The sequence below is a fragment of the Poeciliopsis prolifica genome, unplaced genomic scaffold, assembly GCF_027474105.1.
Source record: "Poeciliopsis prolifica strain line A6 unplaced genomic scaffold, Auburn_PproV2 SCAFFOLD119, whole genome shotgun sequence".
Lineage (NCBI taxonomy): Eukaryota > Metazoa > Chordata > Actinopteri > Cyprinodontiformes > Poeciliidae > Poeciliopsis > Poeciliopsis prolifica.
Genome location: NW_026562494.1, coordinates 99777 through 123546, shown reverse-complemented (window position 1 = coordinate 123546; position 23770 = coordinate 99777). Strand labels below are relative to the sequence as shown.

Below are 23770 nucleotides of genomic sequence, written 5' to 3'. Positions count from 1 at the left end.
GAGGAGATAATAATGTTCCTGTAAGCTGATCACAGTCAAAAGACGTTTTTACACCAAGATTGAATCAAAACTGACGACTTTAAAACTTTTACACAGTAATGTTTCATTTTTAGATGTGTTCATGAAGAACTGGAGGCTGCAGAGCCAACAGGCTGGAAAACCATCAATCTGTCCTGATCAGAACCGAACCAGAACCAGGCACAATAGAAAGAAAATTATTTTAAAACTAAATGAGCAAACTGAGGAAGGAGGAAACATTCCTGCACAGCAGAGACAGACTGATAAACATCTTCCAGTGAACGGCTGCAGCAAGTTAAACCTGTTCAGGAGGTTTTAATTTTTTTGGAAACGTTGAGACAAACTAGTTGAACAACTTAAAGCCTCCAGGCTAAAAGAGACAAAGATTAAAGAAGTTTATGTTCAGTAGTGAAGGAGGATCAGGTGAGAATCATCATGGAAAGTTTCCTTATATCAACATTAAACAAGATTAAATAAATGAATAAAATCAGTATTTAATATGAACATGTCAGATGGAGACACATCAACATTTCAAGGTTCTTGGTTCTGTTGGCTCAGATCATAACAAGCAGCAACTATTATTACTTTTATTTGTTAAATTTCTTTATAGATGAAACTGAAAATCTCCATTAATTTAATCAAATATTGATTAAAATCCTGAATATGTTTCAAACTTAAAGAAGCTTTAAACCTAAACGTGAACTTGTTGTTTAACATTTATTTCCTGGTTTCTGTCATTCAACAGGTGAACACACCTCTGCTGTCAGGGGCGGAGCCTCAGGTGGGTCCCATTAAAGTTCTGGAGAATCGGGTGCGGTTCTCCAGTTCGCTCCCACTGGGTTTGTGTGAACAGAAGGAGAAGCAAAGATCTGATCAGGTGAGTTTAATCCACAATCTTCTGGTTTCCAGTCCTGACTGGTTTCTCTCTCTGAGCTGCTGGTTCTGGTTCTGGTTCTGGTTCTGGTTCAGCTGAGATGTCTGGTTCCTGGTTGGTGGATGAAAATATTTCGATATGAAGTCAATAATTTATTGATCAGAGAGGAGGCAGAGGACAGCTGATCACATTTCAATCAATTATTGATCAGTAAGAAGTGATTATGGTGAAATATAAACACAGCGCCCCCTAGAGTATTTAAAACATCCACTGCTGTTATTTAGACTTGAACTGAGTTAAAACATCAAACCATCAGAACCAATAAAAATTACTATTGGACCCGTTTTACACTCCCAGCAGGAAGTCGGCCATTTTGGATCAAATGTCTTGTTTGTTGTTTTTTAATGTAAAAACAAATAAAAAATGTCAGATTTGTCCTGGAGAGCTCAGAGATTTAAGCAGAAGAAAACTGTCCTCCACTCTGATCGTCATTCATTTTCTCTCATTTTGATTTTTAAATGATTGATTAATATTAAATCACAATCTGCTAAACTATTGGTTGAATCACAGCGATTTCTAATAATCTATATCACTGTTAACACTTAAAAGGGAACCTGTTTGTATTTTATATTTCAGTCACTTCATACATTCAATGACAGTGATATTAAATAATTTTGTTGTTTTTAACAAAGTTTTAAATAGTTTTAAATTTTGGTGAATGAGAGAAATTTACAGAAGTTTGGCTATATGTGAATCTTTAGAGTTTTATTTTTACTCTGTTTTTGATTCATTGTTAAATGTTTGGATTTTTCTATTTCATATCAATGAACTGAGTCTGGTGGCAGGATTTGACCTTTGACCCTTGTGGTTCAGTTGTTTCCCTTCTCTGTAAAAATGTAGCAAACTTGATTGTGAAAGAGACAAAACGGCGCCACCTAGAGTGACTCCAACACGATCAACATCTTTCCACAGTTTTTTATTGTCCAGTAGTGAGAAGGGGCGGAGCCTGAGGTGAGTCAGGAATCATAAGATCAGGAGATCATTCACTGTTTATCAGTGAAACAATCACAATAAAAGTTTATAGTTGCTTTAATAAGATTGGATAATTTATCTAAACTTTTAAAGAAAGAGATTAAAGTCTGACTTTAAATCCAAAACCATCTGAAAGTTTTTACACCCTTTAAACATCATCATATTTTCATTTCCCAGTTTCCTGATATTCATGTGAAACCAAAACAAAGTTTAATATTAATGATATTATTTAAGTTGTTGCTTAATTAGATAAAATCTGATGAACGGTTTTCAGATTTTCAACCAAATTATTGATCAATCATTTCAGTCCAGGCTGCAGGTGGTTCAGTTGAAAGCTGATCAAGCTGTAAAGAATCAACAGCGCCCTCCAGAGGAACAACAGTCTAATGACATCTGAACCTGGTGACATCACAAATCCACTTCCTGTGGTTCTTGATTAGTGCAGTTTGTTGATCTTTAGGTAAAAAGTTTTAGAACCAGGATCTCAGTTTCAGGCTAAGTTAACTCAGAGTTTACAGAAGCAGTTTGTTGAAACTTATTAAGTGATTATAATCAGAACCTAAACATGAGAATCATTGACTTTGAATGTTTGTGTTCTGAGATGAATCATCCTGAGAGATGAACTAATATCAGGAATCTCAATCTGTCCCAACCAAACCAAATAATCTCAGATTACATGATGGTGTTTGTTGAATGAATATTGATCTTATTACAATCATCTATCATCTCTGTACAGCAGATGTTCACATATTAATCCTCTCATTATTGTCAGACTCCAGAGACGGTTTGTTTTCTGTTTTTATGAAGCTCTTCTTGTTCCACTGAGGAGTGGAGGAATATTTCAAGCCTCAGCAGGTTTCAGCATCTCACTTTAATCCATCTGTGATTCTCCAACGTGAGAAAAGACGTTGATTACCTGCATGTCTGATCTTGTCTCAGGATTCAGATATGCAGAGCTTCAGTTCTTGCTCTTTTCTTCTACCAATCATTCAGATCCGTGTGAAGTTGGTTCCTCTGAAGAAATGAGTTCTGGTCTACGTCTCTGTTTATGGGGAAAAACAACCTGAAGTCTTAATTCCTCCTGCACAATCAAGTTAAAGTCAAACTGTTTGACTCTGACATAATTTTATTGGTGAAAATCAAAGTTTGAGGCCTGGATCAAAACATTTAACATTTGATAACTTTTAATTCTCCAAGGTTTACAAGAATACTGTCAAGAAAATCTGAGATCATCCCACTTCCCCCATGCTGGAGAGTTTAATTTAACAGTAACAATAAATAAAGTTACCTTTAAAATCAGTCACACAAGTGACATCTAGACCCAACAGTAGACCCAGACTGCAATAAAATAAATCTGGTTGTGTGTGTTGTTTTAATTATAATTATCTTTTTATCTAATCTTAAGAAATCATAGAGAGAGATGAGACAGGAAGAGCAGGTTTCCTGGAAACTGAGGAAGTTTCCAGCCTGCAGATTTATAAAAATATCTGAGATTATTCTTATTAAAAAGCATAAAAGTTTGAAAGGATGAAATGTAAACATTTTGAGTAATTAAGATTTAAAGTAAAGTACTTATATTAATATTGGTTTACTTATAACAATACTTACTGACATTTGTGGAAAAACGTACAAGTAAGACAAGTAACTGTAACTTCTGTAATAACTCACATTATAATAACAAGAGTAATAAGTTGAGCAACCCTGATCCAACCAAAGGTTCCTCTTTTGCTCTCACCCTTTATTGGGTTTATCCACCATTTTGGTGCATTAGCATTGGCTAACACTGTTGCTGTGCTTGTTTCATTGGCTGATGGACAGATGACCTCATATCCATCACTGTCTTGGAGACATTTTGTCCTGATGTCTTGGCTAATGTCTCAGGGTTGCTCACGATGCTCCCATGTCTCTGAGACGTTTAAGTTGTTCAATCATCTATCTTCAAATGAGGCGTTGGTCATCTCTGCTCTCCTGTTAGTCCTCTTTGACCCTTGACCTTTCACCTTCTATCTACCTCCAACACATCATCAGTGATCTTTAATAGCAGTTACACATTTTACACCATTTCAAGTTCAATGTTATAATCCTTTTAGTTCCTTTAATTTAGCATTAATTTATAATTTTATGATAATCACAACTTATTACTCTTATTATAATTATAATGTGAGTTATTACACATGTTCTGAAAAGAAACCAAGAATAATCTATTATTGTAATTATTTAATACCAAAGTTACAGTTACTTGTCTTACTTGTACGTTTTTCCACAAGTGTCAGTAAGTATTGTTATAAGTAAACCAATATTAATATAAGTACTTTACTTTAAATCTTATGTAATTACTCAAAATGTTTAGATTTCATCCTTTCAAACTTTATGCTTTTTAATAAGGAATAATCTCAGATATTTTTATAAATCTGCAGGCTGGAAACTTCCTTCCTCAGTTTCCAGAAACCTGCTCTTCCTGTCTCATCTCTCTCTATGATTTCTTAAGATTAGATAAAAAAGATAATTATAATTAAAGCAAAGTTTGCAGGAGACAAAACCAACACACACAACCAGATTTATTTTATTGCAGTCTGGCTCTACTGTTGGGTCTAGATGTCACTTGTGTGACTGATTTTAAAGGTAACTTTATTTGTTGTTACTTGTTACGTCGCCAGGACGCCATATTTAAAAGGACACGTAGACAAAAGGATTCCAAGAAAAATATTCCTTTATTCATTTTTTTCTTTTCTTTTAGACTTCCTTGTCCTTTTCTACTTGTTTTTTTCTGTAAAGGAAGAAAGAACCCCTCTTCCCGTGTCCCAAAACGTAACAAAAAAGTAAGAGAAAAGTTCAACAGAAAGGTGGACCTGGTGAGCCGGTCCAAAGAAACAAAAAGGTACAGCAGGGGGCCAACCCTATACAGGGCCGTCGAAGCCCCTGCTAGTACCAGACTAAAGAAAATAGGGAAAAATAATATAAGCTATTAACACAAAATGACCGAAAACAGGACAACCGGACTCACCAGGCCAAAACAGACCAAAAAAACAACCAAAAAAATCCCCATGGCAGGCAGGAGGCATCACAAGGGTCCAAAGGCCGACAAAGTTGGAGGAGCCTCCTCTGGGCGCATCCCTGTTGGAGGTGGAGATGGAGGTGGATGAGCGAGCGAGAGAGAGAGCGGCTGGGCGGCAACCATTACAACCCAGCCTATATATATATAGGCCGTCCTCCCCCCACCAATTAAAGCCAAACTAATTACAAAAAGAATCACTACCCTAAAAATATATTAAACACAAAACCACTCAACTTAAATCAATACAAAATTATTTAAGAAAATAAAAATAATTAGAGAGTGCCCAAAGAACATAACATTACTATTAACTGAAATCTCCAGCATGGGGAAGTGGGATGATCTCAGATTTTCCTGACATAATAAACACAAACATCACAAAGTGATGCAACATAGAATCAATAATCAAAACTACATTAAGTCAATGCCATAACAATGCAAATAAAACATTTATAATATTTAACTCAGCCAATGGACTTTGATCTACTGGGCCCTTCAAAATCTCTGTTAATAAACATGAACCTACTTTATGCAGACAATGCAGTCAGTATTGGATACACTTGCAGCACTTTCAGCCAATAATCAGTGAGTATTGATTACATTTCAAATTCAATTCTAAACAGGTGAGTTTTTAGTTGAGATTTAAAGGATGTCAGGGTTTCAGCTGTTTACAGTTTTCTGGAAGTTTGTTCCAGATTTGTGGTGCATAGATGCTGAAAGCTGCTTCTCCTCTGTTGGTTCTGGTTCTGGGGAACCAGAACCTGAGAGGTCACTTGTGTGATCGTCCATCTCTCTCAGAGGTTCTATCAGCGACTGTCAAACCAGGTCGCTGAGCGGCTGAATAGGGGAATCTTTGTTGACGCGCCAGCTGATCAAAAACGCAATCCAAGTTGCATTTAAGTTGATTTATTTTGCCAATATCCAAAGCGTCAGTGTCCACACAGCATAAAACGGATCCGTAGCTTCTGGTCTTGTCCTAAACTAAGTGATTTCTGGAAGGACATTTTTGAAGCTCTCAGTGTTATTTTCAGGAGAAATGTTCCAAAAACTCCCTTGGTGGCAGTTCTGGGAGTAATACCCGATGGAATGGACAGGAAGGGTGATAGATATCTTCTAAGTATCTTGCTCACAGCAGCCTTGAAATGTATAACTATCAGGTGGCTGAAACCAGGGCCTCCTACATATAACACATGGATACAAAAAATCTGGGACATTTATCTGATGGAAGGAATCACATATTCCTTAAGGCTTCAAAAAACAGTTTTTGATATAAGGTGGAGCCCGGTCTTACCGTTACTAATTCAATGACGCCCTTACAGGATTGCTTGTTGGTACCTGTATGTACCCATGGGTCAGTTAGAATACCATGGTGTTTAAGAATGTGAGGACCATCTTATGTCAGAGGGGATTTAATTGTGTGTCTTGTATTATTTTTTATTTTTATTTTGTTGTTCTTGTGTGATGTTTGTACTGGTATGTATTCCTTATTGCCTATGTTAGATCATTTGATGTCTCATCTTTTGTCAAGTTATAATGCAGAAGATATATGTCAGTAAGAGACAGACGAATGCAACTGTGGACATGTGTTGTTAAAAATAAATAAAAATAAAGTTAAAAAAAAATAAAAAAACGGATCCGTAGAAAAAACAGTGAATAAAGACAAAATGTGCTAAATTGAAGCGGTCAGCAAAAAGTAAACCTTCCTCCATCACCCACTCACTACTTCACCCAGGTGAGCAACAGCTGATCTATAATCACTAACGACATCACGTGATCCCCTCTACGCCTGTCCACAACAGATTCCCTTTTTAGTTCTTAGTATCAGCGTTAGGGAAAGACAAACTAGATGATTGATTTTACTTATTTGATTATTTCTGCTTCTTAATTAAGCTGTACTGACTCTTGCAAAAGTGCTTTACTAATAAAATATTTAGCCTAAAGAAAATGTAAAAGATGTGGACATTCAATTAATGAGTCACCTCAAAGTTCTTTGATGGTAGTAAAATAGCTGTGATGTTTGATTCTGGGGAAGAAAACTAGGTCATGTTTTATAGGTTGCTTTAGCCCAAATCTAAAACTACATCCTTGGGACTCGCCAGAGTCACTAAAACTAACCTGATTCAGTAACTAGTGCAAGTTGTAACAAAGAGAAGGAGCGACCGTTAACAGATGTGCTCTGTGGAACCAGTTGGCTGCTCAGTCTGGCTGATTCACAGGGGGAAGAAGGACGAGACATCTGGATGGAGGCCGTCAGTAACCAGGCGAATCCTTTCTGGATGCAGCTAAAACAGAGTTTACTTCAGTTCTGGACAGATTTAGGAAACTCAATTCACCCGTTAGACAGAGAGCTGGTAGCACATCTCCCCTCTCTGAAGAGGAAGTAGTGACTGAGAGAGGACAGAGTGAAGGAGGGGGGCAGAGGTTGCGCAACAACAATACCTGCTGTAAGAAGCCAATACATCTAAATTCCTTGGACTAAATTCATCATGTGACATGTCAAAAATGACCTTTGACCCTCCCTCCAATAGTTTATTTCCTGTGTTGAAGGCTTTGTGTAGCAAGTTTCAAATATGTACAGTGAGTCGTTTTGATTGGGTCGCCTTTAGGGTTGTAGAGGTTTTAATTCCACTAAGTTCTCCAGTTTGGTCCCAGTCAGCAGCTTCAGCAGAACCAGTCAGAACTTGGTTTGTTTCAACAGGATGAAACTCTGTCAGTCCAGATTCGTCCCTCTCATCCCTCTGTGTCTTTATTTCTGCTGCTTCTCATCATCACTCAGAGGAAGACGGCAGAGACGGTGAGGACAACTGGTCACCTGAAAACTAAACGCCTGAGCAGGAGGCCAGACGCATTTCTGGAGGACATTTAATCAGCTGGTGATGGCAGCAACACATTACTGTTCAATGGCAACAAACGGGATTTAAAGATGTTTTCATTTCAGTCTGAAGGAAATCTGATCCTAGAATGACTCACAGTCGCTTTCCATCCTTAAATACAAACATTTGGTTCAATAGTGTTGATTTCAGATGTTCTGGAAGAATCAAGTCAGTTTTCAAAAAGACAAATTTTAGTTTTAAGGATTAAAGAAATGGTGTTTTTCAGTGGTGTGTTATTGTGTGATTTAAATGAGTATTTTCATCTCTAATCTGGTATTTTTCCATGTAGTTTATCATTTATACCACAGTAGATTATTTATGAGATAAAGTCTGAAACATAATGAATCCTTCATGTTTTCCAGATAAAAGATGGCGCAGCAGCAGGAAGTCCAGCAGGAAGTCCAGCAGGAAGTCCAGCAGGAAGTGGATTTTGGTAAGTGATCAGAAGCAGAAATGAACCTTCATGAAGGAACAAACGGACCAATCACAGCCCGTGTTGCTGCCATGTGATGAACCTCAGCCTCAGAGTATTTATTGTTTTCATGCTTCCTGTTCAGTGAAGCTGTGCTGGAAACTGAGTTTCTGTGAAACCTGAAGATAAAAACTGAACTCAGATGGAAACAGAACTAAAAGGAACCAAAGTGAAAAAGATCTTCAGGAATATTTACTATATTCACTAATTAATTGATCCAATAATCACATCATTTATTACTAATTTATTATCAAAGACTTGCTGTTTCTATTATCCCAACATTTGGTGACAGAGATGCTGAAGCTTAAAGATGGAGATTAAAAACTTGTTGAAAGTAAAAGACAGAAAAGTGATGAAAATGTTAATCAGTCGATATTTTCATCAATAACATCAGAGTTTCCTGTTTTCCTGAAATAGTTCAGCTCTATATTTAGAAGGTGTTTGTTTTATTGTTCTTCCTGCAGTGAGGAAACAAATGATGAACAGAAGCTTCATTTGTTCTCATGTAGACAGAATCAGTGGTCGTCACTCAGATATGAGGCAGAAACACAACAGCAGGTTCAGACCTGAGGAGCTGATCAACAGACTCTGAGGAGAATCTCTGGATGGAGCAACAGGAAGAGTTGATCTTCATCAGGTTTGTCTCTCAGATGTAAATTAATCCTGTTTCTGTTTCTGCCTGCAGAGAAAAAACTTTCCAAGGTTCGCTCTGAGTTTGTGAAGAGAGTTTCTGTGGAAATCCTGAAACGGCTCCTTGATGAGCTTCTATCAGATGAGGTGTTTGGTGATTTGGAGGATGAGGGTATACTGCAGATGAACCAAACCAGAGCAGACAAGGCCCGCGACACCATAGATGCTGTGAGAAAGAAAGGACAGAGAGCCTGCAGGTTGATGATCAAACATCTTCATCACATGGATCCAACTCTGTCCAACCAGCTGGTTTGTCCTCTGCCTCCTTTGGTCCAGGTGAGACACAAAGTTCATTAAAGCTGCTATTACAACCTCTACTGGTTTTGATTAAACTATAAATGATAAATAAATCTGATCTCTTCTAATAGTTCCTGATTTCAAAATTTGTCGCCACAGAGAAAAAGTTAAATATATTAATGTCCTTTGAGAATATCAAAATAACTCTTTTCATTATGTTTAGCTGAAGTGTCTGCTCTTGTTTATTTTTAGATTTTGATGTTCGGTGTCAACAGGAACTTAAAAACCATCTGAAGATGAAGATCCAGAGTCTCTCTGAAGGCGTCGCTGAACTTGGAAATAAAACCGGTCTGAACCAGATCTACACTGAGCTCTACATCACAGAGGGGTCAACTAGAGAGGTCAACCAGGAACATGAGGTCAGACAGATTGAAACAGCATCCAGGAAACAAGAAACAGTCAGAAGAGAAGACATCTTTAAAGTCCCACCTGGAGGAGATCAACCAATCAGAACAGTGATGACCATGGGCGTGGCTGGCATTGGGAAAACACTGTTAACACAGAAGTTCACTCTGGACTGGGCTGAAGGCAAAACCAACCACAACATTGATTTCATATTTCTATTCACTTTCAGAGAGCTAAATTTACTGAGAGAAGAAAAGTTCAGCTTATTAGAACTGATTCATGAACGATTCACTAAAACGAAAGGAATCAGAAACTTTGAATCGTTCCAGGTTCTGTTCATCTTTGATGGTCTGGATGAAAGTCGACTTTGTCTGGATTTCTACAACACTAAAATGTTGACTGACCCTGAAAAGTCGACCTCACTGGATGTTCTGCTGACAAACCTCATCAGGAAGGAACTGCTTCCCTCTGCTCTCCTCTGGATAACCACACGACCTGCAGCAGCCAATCAGATCCCTGCTCAGTGTGTTGACATGGTGACAGAGGTCAGAGGGTTCACTGACCCCCAGAAGGAGGAATACTTCAGGAAGAGATTCAGAGATGATGAAGAGAAGGCCAGCAGGATCATCTCCCACATCCAGAAATCCAAAAGTCTCCACATCATGTGTCACATCCCCGTCTTCTGCTGGATCACTGCTAAAGTTCTGGAGGATGTGATGAAGACCAGAGAGAGAGAGAAACTACCCAAGACTCTGACTGAGATGTACATAGAGTTCCTGCTGGTTCAACTCAACATCAAGGAGGAAAAATATGATGGAGGAAAAAAGAGCAAATCTATCTGGAGTCCAGAGAACAGGAAGCTGATTGAGTCTCTAGGAAAACTGGCTTTTGATCAGCTGCTGAAGGGAAACCTGATCTTCTATGACAAAGAGCTCACACAGTGCGGCATCAACATCCAAGATGCTGCTTTGTTCTCAGGAGTTTTCACTGAGATGTTTAAAAGAGAGAAAGGGACACGCGAGGTCTCTGTCTACTCCTTTGTTCATCTGAGCATCCAGGAGTTTCTGGCTGCAGTCTACATGCTCCACTGCTTCACCAGCAGGAAGTCAGAGGAGATCAAGACGTTCCTGGGAGACGAATACAGAGAAACATCTCTAGATGAGTTCATGAAGAAAGTCATGGAGAAATCCCTCTGGAGTCAAAATGGCCACCTGGACCTGTTTGTCCGCTTCCTTCATGGTCTCACTGTGAAGTCCAACCAGAGACTCTTAGAAGATCTGCTGGGTCAGACAGAGACCAGTCCAGAAACCATCCAGAGAATCATCACCAACCTGAAGGAGATGAACACTGATAGAATCTCTCCTGACAGAAGCATCAACATCTTCTACTGTCTGGTGGAGATGAACGACGTCTCATTTTATCAGGAGATCCAACGGCTGCTGGATTCAGGAAGAAGCTCTCAGAGTCTGACTGTTCAGCTCTGGCCTTCATGCTGCAGATGTCAGAGATTCTGGATGAGTTGGACCTGGAGAAGTACAACACATCATCAGATGGACGACAGAGACTGGTTCCAGCTGTGAGGAACTGCAGAAAGGCTCGGTGAGTCCAGATGTTTTCATTGTGTGATGCTGATTCAGCTCTATTGTCCTCCTGTTTCTTCTTCTGTCTTCAAGTTGATTCTGGATGTTTTTGCTCTTTATCTACTTCCTTCATCCTCTGGATTATTTCAGCCAATCAAACATCTAAACATTCAGCTCATCCAGGACAGATGCAGCTTCTGGTTTTACACATTTTGATCATTTTAAAAATATTTAACTTTTTATCAGTTTTCAGGATAAAATGAATAGAAAACCCTGAACTCTAGAAAATCTATTTTCTCTAAGATCCAATCAGCCTGAGAAACTTTTAAACTTTAAACTCTTCACTCATTGAGCCGCTGCTCCATCATTCACATTTTAGGATCTTTGAATGTTTTTATTAAATTATTGTTGGGTTTAATAAAAATGTTGACCATTGAAATAAATCATTGCATTAATTATAAACTATGTGAACAGTGTTGATCTTCATCTTCCTCTTCCTCCTCCCTCTAGTTTCCTCTGAGTTTGTAAATGAGACCAAAATGTGGTTTTTGTCGTCTGGTTCCAGAAAAAGTTCTAGTTTCTGTCAGATCCTCCCAAAGCTCTGAGAATCTGCTTCCAGAGCTGGAACCATTTTCCTCATCAACTCTTCATCTGCAGCCTTGTTGAAGCTGTTAGCTGTCCTCCATGAAGACCTGCAGAGACATGAGCTTCAACTCTGGAGACATCCAGCCTCTTCTAGTGACTGGAGAACTTTCACTGCTTCACCATGAAATGCTGCTGGACCCAAACGCTCCGTCTCCTCCAGGGGTTTTGCTCTTCAGCTCTTTAGGAGTTTAGCAACAATTTCTCCTGACATCCAAACCTTTGTTCCTCTGAGACAATGGACAGACCACTGCAGAGACATGTGTCCCTCTTCCAACCAGTTTGTCCCAGTTCCTCTCAGATCCACAGTCTGAGAGGACGGTTCTGACCCGAAGGAGCAGCAGGACCGGTTCTGCTGCTGCTCTGCAGGACGACCAGAACAACGTGAAGCTTTTAGCTGCAGCAGAACCAGAACCAGAACCTGGACCAGAACCAGAACCAGAACCAGAACCTGGACTTTAACCAGAACCAGAACCTGGACCAGAACCTGAACCTGGACCAGAACCTGAACCTGAACCTGAACCTGGACCAGAACCTGAACCTGAACCTGAACCTGGAACTGCACAGATTCTCTGTGGGGTCAAACTCAGTAGATATTGATCAGATGATGATCAGATGATGACATCACTGTTATCATATTTTAGTGTGTTTATGATCCAGATTGATTTTATTAGAACTGAATTTATTTCTTCTCTAATCACAGACTTGGTTCGCTCCAAAAGGCTGAATGTGAAGTTTTGGCCTCGGCTCTGAAGTCCAACCCAGATCTGACTGAACTGGAAATAAATCAGATCAACATAGAAAAAGCTGGAGAATCTGATATGAAGCATCTGGTTGAGATCCTGGAGAATTCAGTCAGTAAAGTGAAGAAACTGAGGTTTGTTTTCTCTATTTATTCAATAAAAATCATTTATTGATTCTTTAATCAATAGTTAATCAATTTAATGTTAATATATATTATTTTAAAACAACCTGTTTAATCATCAGAATAAAATCTCTAAAACTTTTGACCTTATTAATTATTCTTATTTCAGACTTTGAGATTATTGAACTTTGTTTTTCAGTTTTTCTCTTTAAAATGTTTTTGATGAACAAAATGAGTAAAATAATTGAAATGCTGTGAATGAATGATGGAGATGTTTCAGTTTGGTAAAGATTCAGATGCTTTTATTTCTGATTCTTTACATCAGAATGAAATGTTGATCCTCCAGAGCCACAAACACTGACGAGTTCAAATCCTCATTAATGAACGTCTAAGAAACCACTGATTGTAGAAAAGCAAATCTAGATGCAATGAATGAAAGTGAGGTTTGCAGCAGCAGCAGGTTCCTCAGCTTGTCCTGAGGCTGTGGTTCTGTTGGGCCGGGTCAGAGAGGAACCGTCTCCTGAGGAAATAATGGCCTCCATTGGCTTTCAGCAGCTTTAATAGGAACCCAAAGGCCATTAATGAAGAACCTGACTGGTTCTGATCCAGTTACCAAGTCGGGTCTGATGATCAGGAACCAGCAGAAATAGCTCAACTCATCCAGACTGATAGAAAACTTTGAGTTTCTTTGTTGATCAAATGTTCTGGTTCTGCTGGTTTGGACTCTTTAAACCAGTTTGGATCAGATGTTAGAATCACTTCATCATGTTTCTTTTACATTCAGGGAAATTAATTTATACATTTTATTATTGATTTGTTCATATTTCAGTTTTAACTGCATCCTGTTGGTTCACATCTTTTATTCTCTATTCAGATTGAATAACTGCAGTTTCTCAGAGACCAGCTGGACGTCTCTGTTCTCAGCTCTGAAGTCCAACCCGACCCATCTGACAGAACTGGACCTGAGCTGGACCAACCTGGGAGATTCTGGACTGAAGGATCTCTGTGGTTTTCTACAGAATCCTCTCTGCACAATAAAATATTTAAGGTTTGAAATCATGTTTTAGTTTGAAAGTAAAAAAACTAGAATAATAATAACAGGAGTTAAAGAGGAAACAACAATAAACCAAGAAAGAATAAATCTGATCTAATAAAACTAAACAGAAATGAACAAACAACAAAATGTAAAAATAAACATAGAAACTAAACTAAATACAAAGGAACGTACTGATATGGAAAGACATTTTGATCAATAATCAATACACTTGACTGATCAGAATATGGCAATAACTGAGATTTAATTCTTTAAATAAAATATTAGATTTTATTGATGGTTTGTTGAGACCAAACTAATACTGTGATATACTTTACATATCATAATGGTAATAATGGACTTATCAACTTCTTAAGCTTTTTAATGAAACTTTATTTTATCCTTATTTTAATGTTATTTTTCTTGTCAGTGTTTTTTCCACAGGCTGAATTTGACTGGATTTGTTGTTTATAATTGTTCTGCAGTAAAACTATTGATCCATGAGTCGATATACAGGTTAATATAAAACTATCGTCCATGTTTCAATAACATTAAGAAGATTTGGCCCTGATGTTTCCTCTTAAATCTCTGGTTCACACTGGAGGTATTTTCTCAACCTACATTAAAGAACCTAAACATTTATTAGTTTTCAACCAACATTTTGCAGAAAGAGACAAAGCAATCAGCTTCTACAAGCTGCAGACCGTCTGCTCTGAAAACCTTCAGTTAGAGCTGCTCTTTTATTTGCAGGGAAGGAAGTGCAAATAAAACACTCCCATCCCTGATGTTGGTGCTCCAGGGAAGGGAGAACCAACACCAGGGTGCTGGTACTCCAGCTGGTACCAGAGAGGTCTGGTACTGCTGCTGGAGACAAGGGAGAACTCCTCCTCTCTCCTCCTACTCTCTGCTCCTCCTCTCTACTACTCCTCGATCCTCCTCCTCTCTGCTCCTCTCTGCTCCTCCTCTCTGCTTCCCTCCCTTGTAAGCAGGGAGGGGGAACAGAAACTAACTTCTGCACACAGTCAGTTTCACAAGTCAGGAGTTTTCTGGTAGATCAGGAAGCAGCTGCAAAAACATGTTCAAGGTTCAGGGAAAAAAAGTTTTGTCTTTATATCCAGTTCATCAAGTTCTTCCTCCCTCAGGCGAGAACACTCAAACCTTCATGGAAAACAAACTAGTAAAGTAAAAACTGCTAATGTAATAGTGATAACATGACCTAATATTTCTAACGCACTGTGAACACAACATGGTAAAAATTAATAGATGATACTCTGATGTCCCATTTGCCTGAAGGCAACACGGTGCTGCAGCACAGGAAACTGACAGTGAGAGAAGAAGATTATGACTGATATAAATGCTTTATCCATGTTTAATGTTGCAGACCACAGCTTTTTACTGGGAGTTCAGAGTTTAAACTGGTTTATTTTGACATCTTTTTGAGAATCTCCGTCTCCTCCAGGGGTTTTGCTCTTCAGCTCTTTAGGAGTTTAGCAACAATTTCTCCTGACATCCAAACCTTGTTCCTCTGAGACAATGGACAGACCACTGCAGAGACATGCGTCCCTCTTCCAACCAGTTTGTCCAGTTCCTCTCAGATCCACAGTCTGAGAGGACGGTTCTGACCCGAAGGAGCAGCAGGACCGGTTCTGCTGCTGCTCTGCAGGACGACCAGAACAAACGTGAAGCTTTTAGCTGCAGCAGAACCAGAACCAGAACCTGGACCAGAACCAGAACCAGAACCTGGACTCTAACCAGGAACTGCACAGATTCTCTGTGGGGTCAAACTCAGTAGATATTGATCAGATGATGATCAAATGATGATCAGATGATGACATCACTGTTATCATATTTTAGTCTGTTTATGATCCAGATTGATTTCATTAGAACTGAATTTATTTCTTCTCTAATCACAGACTTGGTGGCTGTGAGATCCAAAAGGCTGAATGTGAAGTTTGGCCTCGGCTCTGAAGTCCAACCCAGATCTGACTGAACTGGAAAATAAATCAGATCAACATAGAAAAAGCTGGAGAATCTGATATGAAGCATCTGGTTGAGATCCTGGAGAATTCAGTCAGTAAAGTGAAGAAACTGAGGTTTGTTTTCTCTATTTATGCAATAAAATCATTTATTGATTCTTTAATCAATAGTTAATCAATTTAATGTTAATATATATTATTTTAAAACAACCTGTTTAATCATCAGAATAAAATCTCTACAACTTTTGACATTATTAATTATTTTCTTATTTCAGACTTTGAGATTATTGAACTTTGTTTTTCAGTTTTTCACTTTAAAATGTTTTTGATGAACAAAATGAGTAAAATAATTGAAATGCTGTGAATGAATGATGGAGATGTTTCAGTTTGGTAAAGATTCAGATGCTTTTATTTCTGATTCTTTACATCAGAATGAAATGTTGATCCTCCAGAGCCACAAACACTGACGAGTTCAAATCCTCATTAATGAACGTCTAAGAAACCACTGATTGTAGAAAAGCAAATCTAGATGCAATGAATGAAAGTGAGGTTTGCAGCAGCAGCAGGTTCCTCAGCTTTGTCCTGAGGCTGTGGTTCTGTTGGGCCGGGTCAGAGAGGAACCGTCTCCTGAGGAAATAATGGCTCCATTGGCTTTCAGCAGCTTTAATAGGAACCCAAAGGCCATTAATGAAGAACCTGACTGGTTCTGATCCAGTTACCAAGTCGGGTCTGATGATCAGGAACCAGCAGAAATAGCTCAACTCATCCAGGCTGATAGAAAACTTTGAGTTTCTTTGTTGATCAAATGTTCTGGTTCTGCTGGTTTGGACTCTTTAAACCAGTTTGACTGGATCAGATGTTAGAATCAGTTCATCATGTTCTTTTACATTCAGGGAAATTAATTATACATTTTATTATTGATTTGTTTCATATTTCAGTTTTAACTGCATCCTGTTGGTTCACATCTTTTATTCTTTATTCAGATTGAATGACTGCAGTTTATCAGAGACCAGCTGGACGTCTCTGTTCTCAGCTCTGAAGTCCAACCCGACCCATCTGACAGAACTGGACCTGAACAGAACCAACCTGGAAGATTCTGGACTGGATCTCTGTGGTTTTCTACACTGAGGCTGCAGACTGGAGACATTGAAGTATTTTAATGATATAATTATTGATATTTCTGTGAATAATTCTATATAATTGATCATCAATCAAAGTTCATTTCTTCTGATCTAATCAATATTTTTCTGAGTTTGTTCCTGGATACAGAGTTTAATTCAGTTTCTCTGTGTAACTGAGTTGGACCTGCTGATCTGAGGTCAGAACAGGACAGCATTCGGACCCCAGTGTGTAGAAATCCCCCTCAGGTCAAGCAGGTCAAAGGTCAACATGAAATGTCCCTTTATTGAAGATCCATAAATCCCACATTAGCTTTAAATCTCCTGCTATTAGTTGATGATGATCCAGTCCAGGTCAAAGTTTGTCTCAAAGTTTCTGACCAGATTAAAGAAGCTGATATCCTGATCAATATTCCCATTTCTGCAGCGTCTCTGATGAACGATTCAGAACCAGAACCAAATGACCCACAATGACCTCACAGAGAAAAAGATCAATATTTTCTAGTTGATGGTTCAGAAACTGAATCAGCACAAAATGATCAACTTTCAGAATGTGATGATATGATAAAAGGATTGAAATCAACCCGTTTCCATCTGTCATACTGAGCAATGAGCTGCAGTTCAAATACAAGCAGCAAGAAAACATCATTAATAGATTAATGAAGAAAAACTGGAGCCATAAAATATCAGCAGATCAATGATGGACAGAGCAGTCGGAGAATCCAGAGCCTGGAAGGAAACATGGAGAGAAAAAACATCCACTGAGTTTAAGATCCTCAGAAACTTTGAGACAAACTTTGAGTTTCTTTGTTGATCAAATGTTCTGGTTCTGCTGGTTTGGACTTTTAAACCAGTTTGACTGGATCAGATGTTAGAATCACTTCATCATGTTTCTTTTACATTCAGGGAAATTAATTTATACATTTTATTATTGATTTGTTCATATTTCAGTTTTAACTGCATCCTGTTGGTTCACATCTTTTATTCTTTATTCAGATTGAATGAATGCAGTTTATCAGAGACCAGCTGGACGTCTCTGTTCTCAGCTCTGAAGTCCAACCCGACCCGTCTGAAAGAACTGGACCTGATCGAAACCAACCTGGAGGTTGGACTGAAGGATCTCTGTGGTTTTCTACAGACTGAAGGCTGCAGACTGGAGACATTGAAGTATTTTAATGATATAATTATTGATATTTCAGTGAATAATTCTATATAATTGATCATCAATCAAAGTTCATTTCTTCTGATCTAATCAATATTTTCTGAGTTTGTTCCTGGATCCAGAGTTTAATTTAGTTTCTCTGTGTAACTGAGTTGGACCTGCTGATCTGAGGTCAGAACAGGACAGCATTCGGACCCAGTGTGTAGAAATCCCCCTCAGGTCAAGCAGGTCAAAGGTCAACATGAAATGTCCCTTTATTGAAGATCCATAAATCCCACATTAGCTTTAAATCTCCTGCTATTAGTTGATGATGATCCAGTCCAGGTTTACAGAGTTCAGGTGTTGCAATGTTTTAACTAGACCAGATTAAAGATGCTGATATCCTGATCAATGTTCCCATTTCTGCAGCGTCTCTGATGAACGATTCAGAACCAGAACCAAATGACCCACAATGACCTCACAGAGAAAAGGATCAATATTTTCTAGTTGATGGTTCAGAAACTGAATCAGCACAAAATGATCAACTTTCAGAATGTGATGATATGATAAAAGGATTGAAATCAACCCGTTTCCATCTGTCATACTGAGCAATGAGCTGCAGTTCAAATACAAGCAGCAAGAAAAACATCATTAATAGATTAATGAAGAAAAACTGGAGCCATAAAATATCAGCAGATCAATGATGGACAGAGCAGTCGGAGAATCCAGAGCCTGGAAGGAAACATGGAGAGAAAAACATCCACTGAGTTTAAGATCCTCAGAAACTTTGAGACAAACTTTGACTTTCTTTGTTGATCAAATGTTCTGGTTCTGCTGGTTTGGACTCTTTAAACCAGTTTGACTGGATCAGATGTTAGAATCACTTCATCATGTTTCTTTTACATTCAGGGAAATTAATTTATACATTTTATTATTGATTTGTTCATATTTCAGTTTTAACTGCATCCTGTTGGTTCACATCTTTTATTTTTATTCAGATTGTGGAGCTGCAGTTTATCAGAGACCAGCTGGACGTCTCTGTTCTCAGCTCTGAAGTCCAACCGACCCATCTGACAGAACTGGACCTGAGCATAACCAACCTGGAAGATTCTGGACTGAAGGATCTCTGTGGTTTTCTACAGACTGAAGGCTGCAGACTGGAGACATTGAAGTATTTTAATGATATAATTATTGATATTTCTGTGAATAATTCTATATAATTGATCATCAATCAAAGTTCATTTCTTCTGATCTAATCAATATTTTCTGTTTGTTCCTGGATCCAGAGTTTAATTTAGTTTCTCTGTGTAACTGAGTTGGACCTGCTGATCTGAGGTCAGAACAGGACAGCATTCGGACCCCAGTGTGTAGAAATCCCCCTCAGGTCAAGCAGGTCAAAGGTCATCCAGTCTAGAAAAGTGAAATCCTGGAATCTGACAGGAACAAATCAATAATCAATGATTGATGCTTCAACACTTTGATCAGAACCTGGAATGATTTTACTGACTAAAATCCTCCAACACATCATGACCAGTACCAGGTTCTGGTTCTGGTTCTGGTTCTGAAGTCAGCAGGTTTATTGGAGCAGCAGCTTGTTGGCATTAATATTCATGAGAATCTTTAACTGGTTCTGTTGGACTGGTTAACCTGCATCCTGTTGGTTCACTTTTATTCTTTATTCAGGTTGAGGAGATGCAGTTTGTCAAAGATCAGCTGTGATTATTTGGTCTCAGCTCTGAAGTCCAACCCGACCCGTCTGACAGAACTGGACCTGGGATGGAACAGCCTGAAGAAATCAGATGTTCAGCAGCTGAAGGATCTTGTAGAGACTTTAAAGTAAGTAAATGTTTGCAGTGAGTCCAGCTGCTGTCAGCATATTGAACTAAACCCAGTCAGCATCAAACAAAGATCCAGTGTTCCCAGTAAAGCTGCAGCTTCTCAGTGGGAGGAGAATGGTTCAGGCTTCCTGATTGGACACAGCAATCAGCCAATCAGAGGAGCAGCAGCTTGCTGTGTTGTTGCTGTGTCCATGTCTCCAGGACGTCCAGCTGGACTCCAGCGTCCAACATGTCTAGAGACAGTGGTCCTCATTCATCAAACAGCAGCAGATCTGATCTCAGACCTGCTTGTTCTCTCAGTTCAACAGGAAACAACTGATCAGGTTCATCTTGGTCACAGCTCTGAGATCAGTCTGACTGGAAACCATCTACTGGATGTGCTGCGTCACTGACTGCTACTGGAAACACTCACTGATCTGCTCTCCTTCTCTCTCTGCAGGTCTGATCTCTGTAAAGTAGAGAACGTCTCTGTGTCCTGCTGATCCTCACAGGTTGAAGCTGCAGCAATTTGAGTCTAAAGAGACTCTGGATCATAATGATGACCTCTGACCTCAGAACATTTCCATCTCTTTTCAAATGTTTTCCAGACGTCGATTGTTGAAGATTTTCAGTTTTATTTTTCATCTGATCTGTTTGATGATCTGCAGGAACAAAAGAGAGAAAAATACTCTGAGTTTGTTAGAAAAGTTGAATTGAGCAAAAACATGAATCATAAATTTCATTAAAAAGCTTTAAAGAGTTTGTTAATGGGACAAAATGTCATTTTATTCTGTTGAGGTGAAAAAAGTTGATCTAAAATCAGACATGATAGCAGCTCTATAGATTCAGAGCCAAACAGTAAAACTTCCTCTGGATCTGTGGCATTAAATCCACTTGAGATCCAGACGTCCTGACCAGATCCTGCAGAGAAAAGAAACAATATTTGAACGTGGATCATTTGGACTCGGCTGCTTGGATGTGTGTTTGGATTTGAAAGGTTTTGTTGTGAAGCAGAAAGTTGATGAAGTTCACAGTGAAGACGACTTCAGTCCACCTGAAACCTGGTTTCACTCAAACGTCTTTATTCACTTTAAGTTTCTGATGCAACAAGAAGGAAGAAAAGGTCAAAGGTGAACAGAGATCGACTCCATGTTGCTCACAGATGTGATGGGAACAGTTTGCACAGCTGTTGTTCAAGGAGAACAGTTTTATTTTCCAGCTTTTGTTGATGGATGCAAATTTGCATCAGAAGATGAGAAAATAACTTTCTGTGGTTTATTTGTGTGGATTTAAAGTGGAACAAGTTTAAAGAAAAACTAGAGGAGAAACCTGAGCCAGCGTTCTGACAGACCAAACACTGAGGAACCAGAGTTTGCATCGTCAAAGTGACAAAATCATCTGAATGTTGTGACTCGTTTCCCATCAAATCCCTGACAGGAGAAGCAAAACCTCACGTCTCCAACATGAAGCTGCAACAGGATGCAGAACTTCCACCGAGCGTCACGTCACTCACAGCAGATCAGGAGCCTCGCTCTTCACCTCAACACCCTAAAACCTGGGACCAGGGGTTAAAGGTCATCTCCTGCACCTAGTGCAACATTTCACTCTCATGAGAGCGCGTCTCAGTTTAGAGGCCAAAACCAGCAAGAAGCTTCAGAGTTTTCCTGCAACGTAGCTCTGGTCTGTTGGCTTCAGTGAGGCTGGTTTTACTGAAGATGTGTTCAGGTACGCAGGAAAATTCAGCGCTGATACAGACGGGACGAGCGACTCCACCTCTGATGATGCTTGGATAAAGTTTATATGTTCATGAGATGAAACAGTTAATTTTCCTCACATATCAGGACATTCTCCATCGGTCATCCTGCCGTCGTTCTGGATTTATTCATTATTTACATCATCAATAGAAATTGTTCAACAGATGTTTCTCTTTGTTTTAATTTTCACTGTTATAAAGTCAGATCAAGTCAGCTTACATTACTTGTTAAATAAGAGTCACTGCAGGATTTTATTCAGTTTGATTAGAAATAAAACGTCTTAAAGAGTTTATTACAGCAGCTTTGTTTTATATCTAAAACAGTTTTATGACATATATAACTCCAAACAGTGAATAAAAATATATCAGGATAATTGAGTCAGTAAAGTTTCAATATGACTCAGGAAGACTGTTAGTTTTTCTCTAAACTCCACATTAAATGTAAATAATGCAGCATTATCAAGACTGTAGTTCCCTCTATGGCCACCAGAGGGCGGAAATATGCCGCTCTCAACATAGAGGTGAGTTTGCAGAGCTGCGGCTGATTTCAGACGTTTGTTTAGTTGATTATGTTTATATCATTTTCATGATAAATATTCATATTATTATGGTCTGTCTAAAGGACTGACAGTTGATTTAATATATAGATGTTATTTACATACAGATAACTCATCTATATTTCCTAAATAAATTACATATTAATATTCCCTGATGAAATACTTAACAGGTTTGTTCGCCAAGATGCTGAGTTTCCTGTTTAGTTAGAATATGTTTTAAATATTTCTGTTTTACGATAATTTGGCTTCAGAGCCCAATAATATATTTACATCAAATCGTAAGAAAATTACATACTTTTGCTTTCTGATAAGAAAGATAATAAGAGAAAGCATAAGTTCTGATAGTTATGCTGATAGTTACATTAAGTACATAAAAATGTTAATGTACTTACTGTACATTAGTTAAGTACTTAAGCTAATGTACTTTTAGCTTAAGTACATTAAGCTAAAATGTACTTAAGTGTTTTATTAAATTCTCAATAAAACACAGAGAATTTAGGTCATTGTTATTTTGAAAGAATCCAAAGGAAGTGCTTTTCATACATCAGCTCTCTAACTTTACTCTTGTATTTACACACTGTGTCCACTAGGGGCAGACGGCTATGTTAGCAGATAGCTAGTTTCCAGCTCTTGATGAGGCTTTCTTGTTGCTCTCTTGGTGTTTCTGTTGTTATTTCTTAAATCTTCTTCCTATTTTAACATGAAATAAATGTTTTATCTGTCAATGTGAACTAGAAGCAGCTCCACAGAGATGAACACCGCAGAGACTCTGAGCGGAGCTAGCGGAGTCTCAGAGTCCTGCTAGTCTGTTAGAATATGCTAACAGACTAGCAGCAGCTTCAGAGGAGCTGTGGCTCCTAAACTATTAGTATCAGATTAGGCCGGTATTCGCCCTCTAGTGGACCCAGATGGTAACTACAACTACTTCATCAAGTTAGAAAGTTTACATTACACATAAACTTCCGGCGAGTACTTTCATATTAAGACCGATAGAAACGGGGTGTTTTACTGTTTGCTTTTGTTTCAAATAATATATTTAACTTTTATGAAACAAAACATTATACACAAAAGCAGCAAATTAAACGCTGCTGAGGTTTTTTCCACCCACATGTAATTATTTATTTCTTCAGATAAAAGTATTTAAATAACATTAATGTGTGATACCTTAATTCAGAGATTAAACTCAGTCATTTTTTTTTTATTAATTATGAGATTAACAAATTTTCAATTAACAAAAAATTTAATTAAATCCAACCACTCGTAATATTTTAAACTGTATTAATTTTTAAATTTTTCCCCAGTTTTTTCATCCTGCTTAATGTTTAATGTTTGGATTTGAACGTAAATATTTTTAATGATTATATTTTTTCAGCCTTTAATTCTCAACCAGTTCAATTTTCAGGGAGGATTTTTAGTTTAGTTTTCTTTTCACTTATAGTGACTCTTATTTAACAACATTATTAGAAGCTCATTTTTATGACTTGATCAAAGTGATAATTAGAACAAATATCAATAAATGATCGATAAAGGATATCTGTAGTTACCACAGATCTCCACCAGATGGCAGTTAGAACTAATCAAACTTTATAAATAATTTCTATGAAAATATGTTTGTGTGAAATAAATGAGAATAAC

At 38.2% G+C, this 23770-nt stretch overlaps 1 pseudogene; it reads left to right on the top strand.

Annotated features, from left to right (window-relative positions):
• Positions 1–789: 789 nt before the first annotated feature.
• LOC129354795 (NLR family CARD domain-containing protein 3-like) lies at positions 790–11413 on the top strand (annotated as a pseudogene).
• Positions 11414–23770: the final 12357 nt, after the last annotated feature.